This window comes from Palaemon carinicauda, chromosome 7 (genome assembly GCF_036898095.1).
Source record: "Palaemon carinicauda isolate YSFRI2023 chromosome 7, ASM3689809v2, whole genome shotgun sequence".
NCBI lineage: Eukaryota > Metazoa > Arthropoda > Malacostraca > Decapoda > Palaemonidae > Palaemon > Palaemon carinicauda.
This window is the reverse complement of record NC_090731.1, coordinates 8,803,640-8,813,639: the sequence shown is the minus strand read 5'-3', so window position 1 is coordinate 8,813,639 and position 10,000 is coordinate 8,803,640. Positions and strand designations below refer to the sequence as shown.

At 33.2% G+C, this 10,000-nt stretch overlaps 1 pseudogene; it reads right to left on the bottom strand.

Moving 5' to 3' along the window:
- The window catches only part of LOC137643825 (putative neural-cadherin 2), a 432,156-nt pseudogene that overhangs the window by 99,628 nt on the left and 322,528 nt on the right, over window positions 1–10,000 (bottom strand).

Here is a 10,000-nt window from a genome sequence, read left to right as displayed (position 1 = left end):
TACGTGATGTTTTGATGAGAAACTTGTTTTTATATAAAAAAAAATACGTGATGTTTTGATGAGAAACTTGTTTTTATATAAAAAATACGTGATGTTTTGATGAGAAACTTGTTTTTATATAAAAAAATACGTGATGTTTTGATGAGAAACTTGTTTTTATATAAAAATACGTGATGTTTTGATGAGAAACTTGTTTTTATATAAAAGATACGCTATGTTTTGATGAGAAATTTGTTTTTATATAAAAAATACGTGATGTTTTGATGAGAAACTTGATTTATATAAAAAAAATACGTGATGTTCTGATATGAAACGTTTATGGATATAGAAAATAGGTGATTTTGTGATAAGAAACATTTATGGATATAGGAAATATGTGATGTTGTGATAAACTTTTATTGATATAGAAAATACGTGGTGTTCTGTTATCAAAAGTTTATGGATATAGAAAATACGTGATGTTATGATATGAAATGTTTATGCATATGGAAAATATGTGATGTTATGGTATGAAACGTTTATGGATATAGAAGATACGTGATGCTATGATATGAAACGTTTATGGATATAGAAAATACGTGATGCTATGATATGAAACGTTTATGGATATAGAAAATACGTCGTGTTCTGTTATGAAGCGTTTATGGATATAGAAAATACGCAATGTTATGATATGAAACATTTATGGATATAGAAAATTCGTGATATTAGAAACGTTTATGAGTATAAAAATACCTGATACTATGATAAGAAACGTTTATGGATATACAAATACGTGATTTTACGATAAAAAAACGTTTATGGATATAGAAATATGTGATGTTATGATATGAAACGTTTATGGGTATAGACGGTAGGGTGACAGATCCCATATAAACACATACCACATTAGGGAAGAAATAAATATTTATATAAAATCAAGCGGATTTCGTCTGGCATTTTGCGATTCTGAAGTCAGCACTCGTTTATGTGCCAATCAGGTAACCGTGTTACAGACCACGGAATTTTGGATACTCAAATACTGATATACGTTCCTCTGTGCTTGCTTGCGTGTGTTTGCGTTTGCGATTGCTTGTGTGCGCTTAGAAAATACAGTAAGATAGAGAAAATTAGAATAAATTTATTCATCTTCTGATGAATACTAAAGGTACATTGCTCAGCCAGATTTTAATCAAGCTATGTCTTCGTGAATTTTCTAAGAAAGTGCCATGAAGAAGATTTGTTCTTAATAAAGCATTTAACATAAATTTTCGAAAATACATTACGTTTTATTCAACAGCGGTTCTAAATAGAAGGACTGATGGAAATCTTAATGCAGTTTTTATACTTAAAAGAAACAAACATTCTGTTTTTATTAGAAATATCTTTGAAGTTATAGTTTATCTTTTCTTTATTTAAAGTAAATACTGCATTATTGAATATAGTTAATAAAAAAGTAAAGAAAATTGTAATATAAGATACTGATTTATATCATATATTGAGAATTATATACAATATTTTTAATTGTTTCTTACTTAATACATAACTAGTATTATTACAACGTTCTTAATTAGCTAACTTTTTGGAGCAAAAATACTTATCCCTCTGTAATACAAAAATATCTATATAAGAATATCGTACATACATCAAAGGGAGTTTCATCATTCGACATTCTATAACAAATATAACATAAACACTGACAGAAGGATCGCATTCAGGTAGGTAAGTAAGTATTAAGGGTAGAAGGGGACTCTTTTAGCTATGGTAAGCAGCTCTTCTAGGAGAAGGACGCTCCAAAATGAAATCATTGTTCTCTAGTCTTGGGTAGTGCCATAGCCTCTGTACTATGGTCTTCAACTGTCTTGGGTTAGAGTTCTCTTGCTTGACTCGGGCACACTATTCTATCTTATTTCTCTTCCTCTTGTTTTGTTAAAGATTTTATAATTTATATAGGAGATATTTATTTTAAAGTTACTAATCTTCAAATATTAAATTTTTCCTTATTTCCTTTCTTCGCTGGGCTATTTTCCCGGTTGGAGCCCTTGGGCTTATAGGATTCTGCTTTTCCAGCTAGGGTTGTAGCTTAGCAATTATTAATAATAATAAATAATAATAATAATATGTAAGGCATGACTTTATATGTTGTATTTGTATATGTACAATAAGATAATTCTATAATGTTGATCGTGATGTTCGTATTGACTTTCATCGCCGTTATAATCTAAACTAAAACTTCAATGGTTATTTGCCTCAAATAAAAAATTATCTTTTTTTATAGAGCCAAGTAGATAACGACATTTCACCACAGTTTTAACATAATTCGTAAGGTAAAAATGTATAAACCAATATAAAACTAATTTCATTGATTATTTGCTTCAAATGAAAATTAATCTTTGCTTAAAGAGCCATGTAGCTAACGACATTTTACAACAAATTTAACATATTTGGCAATGATCATTATGTAGCATATTTTGCTACGATATGGATTATGAAAAAGAGAGAAAATTAACACTTTAATATTATTCGGGATGATCATTATGCAGCATATCTTTCTACGTTATTATTATTATTATTATTACTTGATGAGCTACAACCCTAGTTGGAAAAGCAGATGCTATAAGCCAAGGGGCACCAACAGGGAAAATAGCACAGTGAGGAAGGGAAACAAGGAAAAAAAATTAAGACCAGTAACAACATTAAGATAATTAATTCCTATATAAACTGCAAAAACTTTAACAAAACAAAAGGAAGATAAATTAGATAGAATGGTGTTCCCGAGTGTACCCTCAAGCAAGAGAACTCTAACCCAAGACAGTGGACGACCATGGTACAGAGGGCAATGGCTATGGATTATGAAAAAGAAAAAAAGAATGAACACATACCCGAAATGAAAAATCGTTTTTAGAATCAGGATCAGCCGCTGTCATTTCTAAGAGGGTGACATTGTCTGGTGGTCCTCTTCCGTAAGTTTCGTTGATCTCAAGGTCCCAACTCTTCCTGGCCAGACGGGGAGAGTTGTCGTTTTCATCGCTCAGCCGAACCACCACTGTTCCTGTCCCTGTTGAAGAATAAAATAATATCTAAATAAAAGATAAGAATAGACGGACCAAATTTGTAAATAAAAGATACGAACGGTCGGATATAATGTCCAAATAAAGATACGAAAAGACGGATAAAATGTCCACGGGCTGCAAGTGTCCAAAGAGCCCGTGCCTGGCCGTAAGGGCCAGGCAATCTCCACCAACAAGGCTATACAATCTAAATAAGAGATACGAAAAGACGGATATAATGTCTGAATAAAAGATACGAACAGCCGGATATAATGTCTAAATAAAAAGTACTAACGGACGGATATAATGTCTAAAGTCTATTGTAATATATGAAAACCTCAATAACAATCAAAATATATTCTGCTTCTATTATTATTATTGTTTTTTATTTTTTATTTATTTATTCTATTTATTTATTTTTTTATTTATTTTTTTTTTTTTTTTTTGGTAAAAAAATGTCACAACCTGCTTAAAAGCCTTTACCTTTAAGTTCACCGCCAGTCTAATATAATGTCTAGAGTCTATTGTATTAGATGGAAACTTCAATAATAATCAGAATATCTTCTGGTTTATAATTTTTTTTAGTAAAAAATTGTCACAGCTTATGTAAAAACTTTTACCTTTAAGTCCACCGCCATCCGAGGCTACCACTTGAAGGTAATATTCAGGGGTTGTTTCTCGATCCAGGCAACAGAGGGCAGTAGTGATGAGTCCCGTATGAGGCTGGACATTAAATATGGCTTCGCCAGACTTATCGTGGATGACATTCTTCTCGATGAAGTAAGTGATGCGAGCATTGGTTCCTTCGGTGGCGTCGTCTGCATCCCAGGCAGAGACTTGAGCGACGGAGAGATCTTGAAAAAATAAAAATAAATTATTATTATTATTATTATTATTATTATTATTATTATTATTATTTGCTAAGCTACAACCCCAGTTGAAAAAGCAGATGCTATAAACCAAGGGCTCCAATAGCGAAAATAGCCCGGTGAGGAAATGAAATAAGGAAATAAATAAACTACAAGAGAAGTAATTAACAGAATAAAATATTTTAAGAACAGTAACAACATTAAAATATTTTTTTTTATATATAGACTATAAGAACTTAAAAAAAAACAAAACAAGAGGAAGAAAATAAGATGAAATATTGTGCTTGAGTGTACTCTCAAGCAAGAGATTTTAAGAAATCATGTTCTAAGATAATAGAAACTAACAAATCTTCAAGATATATACCACAAAAGAAAATTGATTTTACTCTGTGCAATTCTTGAGGTGATCAAATGACTTATATTTTAACAAAATGACTTATGGAAGCTTCCCGAACAATAGCATAATATGTTTGAAAATCAAATTAAATTACAATGTACCTTGTTATTAAAATTACTGTTAATAAAATTTGTAAAATTGTTACTATTATTAAAATGATTAGTTTAATTAAAATTGATAACAATATTATTATTATTATTATTATTATTATTAGTAGTAGTATTATTATTATTATTTTATTATTACTATTATTATTATTATTATTATTATTATTATTATTATTATTATTATTATTATTATTATTTTTCTATTTTTTTTATCTTTTTTTATTTTTATTATTATTTTTATTTTTATTTTTATTTTTGAATTATGCATTCTAGTACAGTATGTCCATTTATAGTTATAGATGGAATCAGAATCTTTAATCCTATTATCTTATAATAATTCCCTCGTCTTCTCGTGAAAAGTAAGCCAAGAGTTGGATTACTCATACGCTGATGCATTTAAAAGACCCGAACAGTATTCTGTAATGAAACATACAATAACAACAGGATGCGTTTTCACTTACTAGCCGGCCCATTCTCCTGTATCTCTCCAAACATGGTGATATTAGGGAACACCGGAGCGTTGTCGTTTATATCTTTCACTATTATTGTCACCCGCCCATTTCCACCGAGTGCACCGTGTCGTCTCTCTCGGCAATAATCTGATTTGTACTCAGTCTGGAAGTGGCGGATTGTTCGGGGCATTTGTTCTCCTCGCTAGCGCCTTCGACTGGATTGATCTGTTTTTTATCTGCATTACGAATGGTTCGGGAATTTCGATGACTTGTAAATGCGAAGGAGGGTTTGTTGGTTTCCTCTCGACTCGGGACGATCTTGGATATTGCAGAATTGCTTGGATTTATACCATCTTCAATAGGAAAAACTCTTTTGGAAACTTCTTTCCCGTTGGCGTCCTCGCTTTGCGACCTCGCTAAAAGGGAAGAATGAATTAGCTCTCCGTTTGGCGTCTTTTAACCCCAAAGAAGGGAAAAGGGAGTTTTGAAAAGAATGAGATGATGAAGGGAGAGGATATATCTCTCTCTTTCTATATGCCAGTTGAAAATTACTCGATGCCGATGATTCGGTAGCGACAGATTCTTTGTGAAAGGTCGTGAGATATTTTTCTGAGTCGCGAAGTTTAGTGTAATCAATTGCCGATGGAGCAATTGGAAAGAAGCCTGTGTCAGTTTCTTTAGAAAGAGATGGAGACGTCGGCTTTTCCCTGGAAATTCGTCTTCCTTCGACATATTTCGGCGAGACGATTGCATTGTCTAATTTTGAATTCCGAAAATCTTCTTTTCGGAAACTTCTGTGAGAAAACTTTCTGTTAAATATTTCCTTTTCGGATTTAGTAAAATATACGTCAGATCCTCGAACTTGAACCAAAGCTTTTTTAAACCCATCACTTTCCTTTGATGATTCTCTAATGATTCTGTTTCTTCTCACTTTAGATTTGGCACCCGTCGTTTCCAGTTCCTGTGGTAGATTTCTGCCACCTTTTGAACTTAGGAAATTTTTCTTATGGTAAAGGGGATCTTTCATTGCTTGGGCAGCCATACTTTTGTCTTCAACAATGGTTAGATTACTCTTTCCACCGTGTGATTTATCTTCGTCATTCGAGTTAAAACGCGAATGCTTTGGAATTCTATTTTCTAATCTAATTCTGTTCTCACCAAAGATTTTTTCACTTACAGAAGATTTTAGATAAGTACTATCAGACGGAAGCAGGTCTTCTTGCCAATCATCTCTCCCAATATTAGTATTTTCCAGTGGGATTTGTGATATATCAGCATTTTCTTCTGGAAACTCCCCTTTGTTATCGTATTTCATCATGGCCTTTCTGATTTGATGGTTGTATTCTTGGCCGGGACCATCTGCTCCTGTGTTCTTGCATCTCGTGAGCCTCATTTCCTGTCGCTCTCTTTCATTTGAGTTATGATGAATGTCTCTCTGGCAATCGAGGTCAGGCATAATATTCTCTTCATCTGGCTGGTATAATGATTTGTATGTATTCCCAGCTTTTTTATTGATCTGAGAAAAACTCTCCTTTTGTCCCTTTGTGGTACTAAGAATATCATTATTTAATAAAGAATTAACTTTAGGGTTAGTTCTGTATGGCTCTCCTTTAGTATTCCTGTCAGAATGATTATCTCTACCTATTCGCTTATGCCTTCCGAACCTGTTCACCTCTCTGTTAGTCAACATCTCGTGACTCACTCTTCCAAATCTTTCTCTGCTAATATGCGGCTGGTGGAATATAGTTTTCTCTGCCATATTGTCTCTTCTGACAGTACTAACTTCTGCTTGATTATTGCCAAGTCGATACGTGTAATCATCATAAACTAGTTGCTTTGAAAACCGTGCATTCGTATCTACTGCAAGAGTATCAAAGACATTCTTGTTTAATGCTTTTTTCCCTTTTATGAAATCTTTAGAACTCCTGGATAACTTTTTCGCTGGATGTTTTCTCTTCCAAGGAATATGCGATTGTGCCAGATAAGTTTTCTCTTGAAGGGCATATTCGGATTTATTTCCAGGAAAATCTGCTAATCTGTTGGCATATAACTCTGGAATATTTTCATTCGTGATCCACTCCTCGCTCTTCTCCCCATTATTCCAGTTGGTGTGATCATCATTTTGATAGTCCATTTCAAGGTTCCAGAATTTGTTTATCTTTCCAGGTCTTTGAATATCACTTTCTTGATGGCTACGTCCCAAATGTCTTTTCCGATGATTCTGACCATCTTCCACCTTCACTCGTAATCTCCAAATTCTTTTCCCATTGGGAGGGTCACGATCCAACGCCTTAAAAAGAAAAGAAAAATAATTTCTACATTAATAAGAATTCGAAATAAATTAAGATTATATTACCAGAAATTCTTTTTGAGTATTTTCCCATCACAAACGAATACTTCTCAATATCAGGGGAAACAGGAACACTAATGTCGCCACATACATATTTATTGGAAACGTTTCGACATTTCAAATGTCATCATCAGTGCTACCTAAAATAAAGATAAAAAGAAACAATAGAATTTCTAATAAAAAAATTATACTCAATTATTAGGGAACGCTCGGAAATATGTAAGTTCGTTTTATGTAGTGAGCTTTTTAAGGTCCGCGACTCTTGTTCTTCAGTAAGTGACTTAAGAATTTTAGAATCTCTTCACATAATATATTATAGGCCTCACCTCAATTGCAATACCTCTGCTGTCCCACTTTTCGTAGCAGACGGAATTTTTTTTATGCAATTTGTATGTATATATTAATAATTCTTTACTTATTTCATGTAATTTTTAACTTGAAACAGTATTGTCTCCTTAATCTTTACTTTAGGTCGCACCGATGATGACATTAGAAATGTCGAAACGTTTGCAATAAATACGTTCCTTTATATTTAGTTTAGTTAGCACTGATGATGACATTTGAAATGTCGAAACGTTTGCAATAAATATGCTGTTTTATATCTACTTTACGTAGCACTGATGATGACATTTGAAATGTCAAAACGTTTGCAATAAATATGTTCTTTTATATTTACTTTACGTAGCATTGATGATGACATTTGAAATGTCGAAACGTTTGCAATAAATATGTTCTTTTATATTCACTTTAGGTAACACTGATGATGACATTTGAAATGTTGAAACGTTTGCGATAAATACGTTCTTTTATATTTACTTTAGGTAGCACTGATGATGACATTGAAATGTCGAAACGTTTGCAAGAAATATGTATGTGGCGACAATAGTGTTTCTGTTTCTCCTGAGAACAAGATTTCCTAGAGAGGTCCCTATTTCTCATCTTCTCAATATCATTGTATATTCCTACCCGAAGCTGAATTAGATCACCAGTTTGGGAGTTGATGGAAAAATATGCTTCGCTCGGGACTAGGCCATCCACTCCGTCGCCTTTCAATGAATAATGTAGATTAGACCTATCAGACTCGTCTGGGTCGTCGGCTTCAACCTGTTTAACAAGAAACATTTTATTTTCATTTTTATTATTATTACCTTTTTTTATACGCTAACATAAATAATTCTCCTTAATGATATGTGTACAAACTGATTATAAAGGAAAAGTTGTTAGCAAAGAGAAATAAAACTTTAGCTATGCATTAAAACTAAAACTAGTTTAATAAGGAACACGACTTTAACCGATTGTTGAAGAAAACTAAGTCATACATTGAATAAATCATTTTATGAATCATGCTGAGAATTGAAACTGTTTTACAAGCTGTCAGATGAAAAATGATAAAAAATATGACTTTTCCCGTTACACAAATCTGCCCATTGATTTCTCTTGAATTGTTCACCCACCACCAAAACAAAAGAACAGGCGAGAATATAAAACGCAAGAACAAAATAAAAAGACTTCAATCGATGGTTGAAGAAAAGTAAGTCATGCGTTGAATAAATCATATTAAGAATCACGTTGGGACCTGAAACTATTTTGTAAAAAGCTGTCAGAAAAAAAAATCATAATAAAAAAAATATGAAGCTGTCACTAGTAAAAGAAAAAAAATATGACGTTACCTTTACACAAATCTTCCCCAATGATTTCTCTTGACTTCTTCACATGCACCCCTCCCCCCCTGCCACCCCCCCCCCCCCCCCAAAAAAAAAGACTTGAATATAAAACTGAAAAATCTCCTTCATTTATTTCTCACGCCTTCTTCAACCAATGACAGGCTAGAATATAAAACTAAAAAATCTCCTCCATTGATTTGTCTCGACTTCTTCAACACCCACGCACCCCCAAAAAGGGTAGAATATAAAACTATAAAATCTCTTCCATTGATTTCTCTCGACTTTTCAACCACCCCCCCCCCCAAGAAAAAAAAAAAGATAGGCTGGAATTTAAAAGTAAAAACTCTCCTCCATTGGTTTCTCTCGCTTTTTCAACCGCCCTAAAAAAAAAAAGACAGTCTAGAATATAATACAAGAAAAAAAAATTCCAGTGATTTCTCTCTATTTCTTCAACCCATTCCATCCCCCCCCCCCCCACCAAAAAAAAAAGCCTAGAATTTAAAACTAAAAATATCTCCTCTACTGATTTCTCTCGACTTCTTCAAAACTCCCCCCCCCCCTTAAAAAAAAAAGACAGGCTATATCATAATACTAAAAAATCTCCTCCTTTGATTTCTCTCGACTTTTTCAACAACCCTGCCCCCCCCCCACCCCAAAAAACAAAAAGACAGTCTCAAATTTAAAACTAAAAAAATCTCCTTAACTGATTTCTCTCGATTTCTCCAAAACTCCGCTCCCCCCCCCCCAAAAAAAAAGAAAAACATGCTAAAATTTAAAACTAAAAGAAATATCCTCCATTGATTTCTGTCGACTTCTTCATAAAAAAAAAAAAAAAAAAAAAAAAAAAACAAAGACAGGCGAGAATATAAAACGCAAGGACAAAATAAAAAGGGGCACTACCTTCAGGAGACTTGAAGGCAAATGGCGATCATCTTCCTCAATCACGGTGACGTGTGGATCTGGGTTGATAAAGGAAGGGGCATTATCGTTGACGTCTGTCACTGACACCTTCACTATTGCATGACCCACCTGACCTCCAACGGCTCCAGACACTATGATTTCATGCTGTCGGGAACAAGGATAGTATGCTTGCTAATCTCATTCAGTTTTTTTTTTTTTTTTTTTTATATAT